This window comes from Rhyacophila brunnea, unplaced genomic scaffold (genome assembly GCF_057557595.1).
Source record: "Rhyacophila brunnea isolate RB1 unplaced genomic scaffold, BYU_Rbru_1.0 scaffold_11, whole genome shotgun sequence".
NCBI classification, from domain to species: domain Eukaryota; kingdom Metazoa; phylum Arthropoda; class Insecta; order Trichoptera; family Rhyacophilidae; genus Rhyacophila; species Rhyacophila brunnea.
In genome coordinates this window covers 32,628,099-32,638,140 of record NW_028232763.1, presented here as the reverse complement: position 1 = coordinate 32,638,140, position 10,042 = coordinate 32,628,099, and positions in this window count along the sequence as shown.

The following is a 10,042-nucleotide window of genomic DNA, read 5'->3' as shown; positions in this document are numbered from 1 at the left end:
CAAACAAAAAATAATTTCACCCCTATCAACAGTTTAATATGAAAGAAGTGCAAAAGCCAGCCGTCACAGACCAATACTTTGAAGCCAGTCTTCACGGTCAGACCATAAAAAAAAGAAATACAATGCCTGCTGAATGTTTTTAACTATGACCAATATTTAATAGGTGTTTACGTGTTTCGTTTCTTTCAACCTGAACGAAACAAATCAAATCAAACCATAGACAATATACATACAAATTGTATGAGTAGAAAGTTGACCGGAAATGGTTTGAGATTTGACGTTTGGTTCAGTGTATCATTGAAAATCAAACCGTTCTCGGACCATCAGAAATGGTTTGACATGAAACGTCAAACCGATTCGGACGATCCATAGACTAATGGTAATCTGTCAAAGTATTGATAAGCATTATTCGGCATTTATATATCGTGAGGTGTTCATATTAATATGTTAGACATTTACACCATAGAAGTTTACTTGAATTATGGATATTATAGATTAATAATCAATACCTATTATTCATAAGTAACCATACGCGAACAAGAAGCCGCTTTTGTGTCTTAAAATCTCAAAATCCAACCATATTTTCTATGCAAAGAGTTCGATTTAATATCATTACTATAATTATTATGTCAGACCAAGAATTTATTTACATTTTATTTATATTTTGTAACGGAGATTCTAAACTACAAACTGTGTTAAATCAACCCGGAATGATATTTATATTATTACCTACCTAACGAATTTTATCAATTTAATATGTTCGTTTGTCGTCTAAGTCACAAAATCATACTGTCGACATGAACAAGTGGTCAATTATAAAAAGCTCTTATTAAAAGTAATTTTTAAAAACTTGTCATACCTATAAATCTTATAAATTAAATAAATGGCTACCTATTCACGAAGCATTCTTTATATTTTGTACATTTAAAATGAATGAATACGAATTTGTATTATTGTAGACAACGATAGGAGGTTAGAATTTCATAACAAGTTGACGTTTCAATAAATAAATATGTTTCTGTTTTAGAGACTAATATGTTAGGAATTAATTTTAAGTACTGGCAACACTAATTAGTCGTCAGAAAAGCGTTTCCGTGGACATTTACCAAACGGTCCAAAACCAAACGGTTCCATTTCGTTTGTTTTATTCAGGTTGAATGATACAGACTTAAGGTATGTCGTAACCTTTTCTAAAATATCTTTTATGAAAGACATATTTTATAAACTATAGACGACTACACTGTAGAATAGTTTTTAAATATTCTTCTAATCAAAGATCTTTGATTGTCTAATACAGTCCTAATAATAAGGTGCATGTGCAGTTTATAGGTAATAAATAATATACGGAACTGGACCGCCCCATAAAAGCCTCTCGCCACTCGGATTGATGCGAACATTAGACGACTGTTAGAATATTATCTATCTATACGTTGGTCTAACCTTGAATAGAGGTGTTATGAGTGTTATGATGACCATATTCACGTAGGTATCCCTAACATGTTTTAACAGAACAATATTATATCCCCAAATACTATTTTATTTTATTTCACTTAAATGGCAACGGTGTAAGTAATTATTACGGCAATACAAAACACGGATATATAAAAAATCTGATGAATCATCGCTTTAGCTGTAGTATAATAATAAAATCACTACAGAATATTATTAAGTAAAAATATGTTTCAATTATTGTTATGAATTATTTTGTTTTTTTTTTTTGCGTGCCCCTGGAAGCTCTAGCATATCCTCAGTTGAATAACACTGGACTATATGAACCATAAATTCTTTGTGTTTGCTTCCTCTGTTCATTTTTACCACGTTTTTATTAGCTCGTATTCTTGTTTGTCCGGTACAGATTTTTTCTTGTGCAGTACAATTTTTTTCTTGTTTGTCCAAGATTTTTAACTAACTTCCCGACTAGCTAGACATTTGAAACTTTTTGAATCAGAATCAGAACACGACCACAATGCATTCTTTTAATACTTTTGGTCATATTTAAGCAGAATTGAGTTCATTTTAAGTTAATTCTGTTTTGTATGTTTCGAAAAAAATTCGTTAAAAGTAATATTTCCTACTCACTATTATTGGTTGCTAAGTGGGTCCTAGCAAATAAATTATTAGTATATACGTGCGTTACTATGGAAATCAATATGAAATGTCAAAATGACATTTCTGTATTCTATAATATTTATTCAGTATTTCTATCAAGTACTTTAAAAAGTTTTTATTAATACATATGATTGTCAAGTTTATATGATTCAACAGAAAATTTAAAAACGTGGTATATAAAAAGTTCTTTTTATCTTATAATTATTTTACATACTTATAATGAGGTCAACTCTTGCAATTTCGAAAATATTGTCATCGGGAAATTCTTAATTCAAATCGATATTTTATTTTGAGATCGAATAATGTCATTAGACAGTTTTGTTGTTCCGCTAACAAGGTTACCGAAATTGTACGTCCACAAACTTAAATTGTATAAATTATGACGTATTAGGCAATGGCGAAGTGTGGAGGTGGGCTGATAAGATCTGCCATAAATAGTGCACACTAAACTTTGTCAGTCATAACATTAAATTAAACCCCTGCACATCAATTATATACACAAAGCTGCTATCAGTGGCTATCGAGGATAGAAGTATTGAGGTATTATAATTGTTACGATAATAATACTAATAATAATAATACAGCCATAAGAGATGCTGTTGAAGCATAGCACTTTTTGACAGTTCAGACGGTTAACTTATTGTAATGATGATTAACCACCTCAATACAATAATATGTTAAACTACCCTCGACAGCCTCATACAGCCGCTGATAACAGCAGTGCGTATATAATATATGCACGGATAGAAATAAAAAATATAATATATGTACCTATAATATATATAATAGAGATTCCAATACGACATAAAGAACAGTCTTACTAAAACTTTTACTAAACTAAAGAAAAACGAGTCAATTATCAGTAAAGTCTAAAACTTAACTAATAATTATTGAGATAGTAAGGATTAAATAAGTTGAAATGACAAAAATATAAAATAATGAGTTAGGAGTGTTTTTCACATCACCAAATAGATGCAGTGGAACCCCGATTGTATGTGACAGGAATTCAAATTTTCTCACAATTTGCGTATAGTTTCTGTAGTGCCGTTTCATTTTACTGCATTAACTACATTGTTTTACGCTTTTATTTCCCACAATTTACTTTACGAATTCAAAATTTAATTAAAATTTAAAAAAATATTTATTTTTTATAACAACGTCTGTGGTTGCGTTTTATGTATGTATACCTCTCATACCCCGCGCAGGTATACCGCATCGACTGGTATCTATATTTTTATCGGCGGAATGACGGTCAGACGGTAGTGCATGTAGGTACAGAAGATAAATGCATGGAAATCATTAAAACTATTATTATTCATTGCGCACTTCTATTTATAGATATGTCTGCAATTTACAAATTTAGACAATTAGGGATGCGCACATAGTATTTTTTGTCATCATCCAGCGTGGTGGCATTTTTCATATTGGAAATTGATGACAAAGTGAACAGTCAAACATAAAGTATAACAAAAGTAGATTATATGAGGTAAATCGAGGGACTAAAAAACTATTTCGCTAGCATTAATTATTATGTATAATATGAAACCTTCAAATCAATATTTATGATATTAAAAAAGTTTTAATACAAACAACTCAAAAATATGCGATACACCATTTTATATGATTTTTTCATCCCAAATTTTTCAGTTCTTTAAAAAACAATCGCTGTTTCACTATATTAAATGCGTGAAACATGATTCAAACACAAAACTGCTTGGTTTGAAAAGTTTAAATCATTTTATTTCCAACATTGACGTATGACTTGGATAAAAATAATGTCTTTATTATTTTCATAACAATCGTAAAATAATTTGAACGTTTGAACTTGACTTATAAATACTACGACATATTAATAAAACCTATAATCAATAATCGCATATATAACCTTGAAGTCGATTCATTCAACTTGTTCAATGATTCACTTTTTATTTATTAATTCAATCATGAAAGCGCCAAATATATTATGATGAACGTCGCGTACTATCACGTGACGTCACAGTAAGCTGCCGCTACCGGAAAAAAGATATGTAATTTCGTTTTTCTTGGTGTTTAAAATGTTATCAAAATTCTCCCATCCCGTAGCACATTCGAAATCACCAAAACAACAAAGAGGTCACCTCACGTTGTACCGCACTGCATCGACACCTGCATGACTCGTTTTTTATCATTTTCTACATGCCTACACATTTTCGACTCATCAAAACCACGTGTTTTCTGTTTTTAGCTTTTGGCACTGTGTATTTTCTATATGAATATTGTCTATTATCCGTGGTCTGCAGGTCGGGTTCTGTTCAAAATATTATCTATGGGTGTAAAATCTGAAGTAATTTTAACGTACCTACGCACATGTTGAAACTGTTAAAATTAATTGAAGTTAGCATGAATAATGAATAATAATTCAAAATACTAATACATTAGAGTTGGCACTCGTTACTCACTCCATCATTGAATTTACAGAGATGGTGATCGTTCAAAATATTCTGCAAATGACGAAACCATGACCAAATTTGTCGCCGTGATAGCGTGATATGCATCTCAATATAATCACAACTTTATTATTATTTGAATACTTTCTGCATTTAAATAATTGTATCTTGTTCTTTATTCAAAATATTACACGTACCAAGCCAAAGGGTTAATTAAATACACATTAATTTGATTTATTATCTTCAAATTTGATAGTAATTTTGATATTACAATAGATTTATTAAAAGTAAACAAAGTTACCTATTGGTCGAAGTAACAGAACGCTCAATACAATAGACACGGTTGCCAACATGACCGCCGACTTTTAAGGCAAACAATAAAACTCGCTTGTTCGAAGGAATTACCGGTTAATTTAAGAAAGGTAGACAATTTTACGTTGAATTATAATAATTGAAACCGGAAATAGTGAAACGCATTGATAATAATATTTTCTTACCGTATCATTACTTGATATTACGGGTATGCAGTTCAGTGGTGCATTCGTGGAGTGCGACACTGCGAGGGCCAAAGGTGGAAACTTGTTTTGAAGCTTCAGGATTAAAACAAAATGACCAAAATTTAATTTCATAAAACATTCAACATTGAGGTGATTGCTCTCTTTTGTTCATTGTATTGGCGATAACTTGCTTCTTTCAGTCATAATTACAACGACCTGACACCTATTATTAGCTACTTTATTTTTTTATACTTATGTAACAATATTTAAAAATTATAATATTGAGAATTATAAAGTACTTAGTTAATTTTTTTACCATGTCCGACCCTAATAAGGTCATATTGGCTTCCACAGAGTGGAGGTTTTGTATTAACAAATTTTACGAGAAATGGATGTTGGCGACTTGCTCAACCTATTGGGTCCATACTCTGACTCCAAATTGAAAAACAATATGTATACTTGCCAGACTCAGAAATCGAACCTGGGATTCAGGATGTTAAAGGCCGGCGCTTAAGACGCGCGGCCGTCGTGGGCGTCAGAGAAAATATAGATAAACAATATTAATAATAAAAGAGTCAAACAATATAAGTGATAAAAGGTGTAAAATATAACGATATAAAGTAGATAATATATACCTATATAAACCAATAAAATAATAATTATAAAACTATTCATGTACTTACTAGGTTTCCTCAAGTCAACTTATAAAATACTTTGGGTATTTGAGGTAAACCTAGGGGCGGCAGGTTATATAAAAGTATGGTGAAGCAGGCAAGTATGGGGAAAAAGTATGGTGAGGCAGGCTGGTAATCAATTTGTGGCAAGATTTCCACATTAACATTATATCATATGATTACGTTATAATGACCAAAGTAAATCCTCCGTGATGCCCTGCATTTTTTTTATCGGGTCGCTATTTCTATGTCAGCTATTGTTGGCCTGCTTCATTCAGTTGTATGAGAAAGCCGATTCCGTGCCCCTCTTTATATTTAATACCTCTATGAGGTAAACTTACAAAATACCTCAAGAGTACCATTTTTTATATAATATATTCTGCAATTATTTTTATTTTTAGAAATTTGAAAATATAAATTTAAATAGGGCTGCTTTATTTATTAAGTACTTATTTATGGGTATTAGTTTTCGAATTTAGGAATGGTCACAATAACAAACAAACCTGGATGAATGGATTCGATATAAATAGAACCGAATCCAAATTTATACATTTTTATTTTCTAGAAAAATTTATATCATAAGTTTTTTTTTTGAGACATAAAAGCTTGCAGATTTATCCAAGAAAACTTATAAATATTATGAATTGCAAATATGTTATCTATACGTGATATTATATTTCATCCGTATTTCTAATTGTTGTATTTAAAGTGTGAGATTTTGAAAGATTTTCATGCGCACAGAGGCTACAGAGAAATATTATATTTTATATAAAAATAATGTAAGGTCTGATAGAGAGATGATCTATGCAAGTTTTGGCCCACAAATGCCACCCAAACTTAGGAAACATTGATTGCAATAAATTAAATCGAATTGAAGATATTAATGAAAGGCGTCTCCAAAAATATTGTAAATTAAAACTTTTTAAAGATGGGCGAAGAAATACATTTGTTCGACACTATGCGCATTCGACTATTATTTTATAAATGCACACATACCTTTGTGGTGTAAAACAAATTATTGTTATTTGAAATGGTACCTATGTACGTCCATATGGCATTAATATGTTTTATACGCGATATATTCGCGTATAAATATTTTTATAGCGATCGATTCGCTAATGGTGTTATAATAAGTGAGGTCCCATTCGTCGAAAGGTGATTTAAGTTTTACTTTATTATTTTTTAATATTAGATAAATATGTTGTTTGCAGTACCTATTTAGAATTAGTAAATAGAAGTAGTAAAATCGGTGATATTAAAAACATAATTACTAACTGTTTATTTCAAGGCCACAAGCTTTAAGTATACTTATTTATTTTTTATGATGTTTTTGATTTTAGAAATACAAATTATTGCAGAGGATACTTGGTATACGGTGACATGATTTTAAGAGTAATGACGAGATAAGAACATTGACCATGCAGTCTCTTGTCCCATGGAAGAAGTAATGTTGGAGCTGGCTCGGCCATGCGCCTACGTTTTCATTACGTGAGTCTAAACCACAGGCTCTCAAACTTTTTTCGACCACCACCCACTTTGAGATTTTAAAAAAATCTAGTGCCCCCCCATATTTTTAACTTACCTTTTTACATTACCATCTGTTGCGTATCGTAAAAACAGTTATTGCAAATATATTTTTTAAACATGCATTATTATAGGAGGACAAGTGGTCTCGTGTCTAGATTCCGTCGACCACATAATTGAGATAAAAACACATCTTAAATATGCCCTAACGGTAAAAAAGTCGCCCTATTTTACATCGGAGTTATTACCATTTTAAAACGTAAGTATGGTTATGCGATACAATGTTTGGTTATTGTGTGTTGATTTTCGACAACTCCATAATTTGTTATGTTAAAAATCGCTAAAAATAAACTGAATTTTTATTAACCTCGAACACCATTTAGAAAACGCCACTGTAGGGTGGGAGGTGATAAGTAGGGGAGCCCGCCAAAGATCCTGGCCTGGGGGCACGCTTCAGGATGTGGAGGCCATGCCCTCCACAGAGTGTATGCGATGATGCTGGTATAAGCAAGGTCGATTCTGGGAATCCTGAAAGCGGCACAGTTTCTTGAAGGCTTTATAAATGATTTAGTAATTCATATTATCCACATGTTCTGACTGAAGAACTGGCATGATGGACGACTAAGGGAAGTATGTTAATAGTTGTATAAAGAGGAGTTTTTATGCAACAATATGACATGGCACTGGATAAATTCCATCATAAAATGGTGGCAAAAAGGCATTAAACTACGAGTACCATAGGGATACCCTAAAACCCGCGGGATATACAAACTAATAAAATTCATTGGCTGTACGTTGCAGCGAAGAACTAGTGACCGAGAGAAGTGGAAGGAGCTAGGAGAAGCATTCATCCAGCATTAGATAGACACTGGTTAATGTAATGTAAAGAAGAAAATGTAGGGTTTGGATGCATATAATATGTACGTGAAAGTACAGGTAATTAACTGTAGATCATCACTAAAGCCTCAATTACATTGAGCTTCTTTACGAGCTGTTTGTTGGCGAATTTTTAATCTGCCTGTAAAGTCGCCCAGTGTAATCATCGAACATGTTAGCTTGTTCGATGATTACACTGGGCGACTTTACAGGCAGATTATAAATTCGCCAACACACAGCTCGTAAAGAAGCTCAATGTAATTGAGGCTTAAGACGTCTGAAGCTATTATATAATGGTAAGTTAAAGGATGTCGGTTTTTAAATTGAAAGTGAAACAAGATGTCGTTGAAAACTGAGGTACTACGTAGATAGGTATTTATTGTAATGTTTTGGGTATGAAATCCAATTTTATTACGGCAAATATATGTAACAAATTAACTCCAAAAAACGTAAAAAACTTAATTAATTATTTAACAAAAATAGTTTTGTGCATTTTTAAAATAACTTTTCTGTTTTATTTGTGTGTAAAAAGTGACTCTTTTTTACTGGCAAGTTTGTATTCCCTTTATCGATCGTGCAATAAACAAATAAATAGTAATTTATAATAGGCAGCATTTGTGGGTGTTCCTAAAACCTCCTTGACGTAAATACACGTTACAAAAAGTGGCTTACTTACATTGTTTCCTGTTCATGATATCCCATAAAGTGTGCATACATACATTGATGGAACAGGTTTATCCAGTACTACAAACTGTCATACTTTTGCTTATACACATATGCAATCAGTTATGGTAATAATAATTAAGTATATCTATTTTATGGGATATGAAAGAATGCTTGCTTATTAGTGGTGCATTATTGATGAATATAACAAGTATTTTCTTAAATAAAAATTGTTACAAATACGCGACATTAATGCTAATGCCACAAACACATTACAATCACGTCCAGGAAACTCATAAATAATGGGAACTAAAATACCTAATGGTTAAGTAGTAGCAGGTAACCGATCTCGAGTAAGGAATAATCCAGGATAAACTTAAACACGTGTCAAGAATACGTCATACGTTGAATACTGACAACTGCTCTCGGCTTATGCATTGACGCTCATGTAATATCAGTGTCATGTAAAACCTCAATTTTATTATTATTTATAAACGTTATATCTTCATTTTATTTCTCAATCGGCTACCAAATTTAAACACAACGTAGTTGACCATATTTTCTAATAAATTATCTAAAAAATATTACCACTAACTTTATATTTAACACAAAAACAAAACAATTACCGGCGACGTGTACAAAAAATATTTAATTCAGCCGTAGAAATTCTATCTTATTCTAAACGCATATTTCAGAGATATTAACGTGCCGAATGCTTTCTCACTCGCATGTATGGTTCGCTACCTATTAATAAATAAAGCAGCGGGTCTATTCTATATACAAGGCGACTATCGACCGCTATAGTGATAAAGTGTATATATTACATATTTGTATTGAGGTATTATAATTGTTACAATAAGTTAGCCGTCTAAATCGTCAAAACTGTCAAAACTGTCTATCTCGCTCTAAATTTTATCACAGCCAAGAGAAGTGCTGTTAAAATATAGCACTTATTGCAACAATTACAACCAACTTATGCTAATACTTTGATACAAACCTACCCTAAGTTTGATAATATTTATCACTTTATCACTTTAGCGGTCTATAAGTATAGAATAGACCGACAGTAATGAAAATTTTTCGAATTAGCTTAGTTAGATATTCTTGTGATTGTTATTATAGAAGAATTTAATAAAGAAAACACTTTTATTAACACAATATAAAATAGCAACGTTTGTTTGTAATCAGTAAATAATTACAAGATAAAAATAAATTTTTATATACCACGTTTTTAAATTTTCTGTTGAATCATGTAAACTTTTTTTGAACTTGA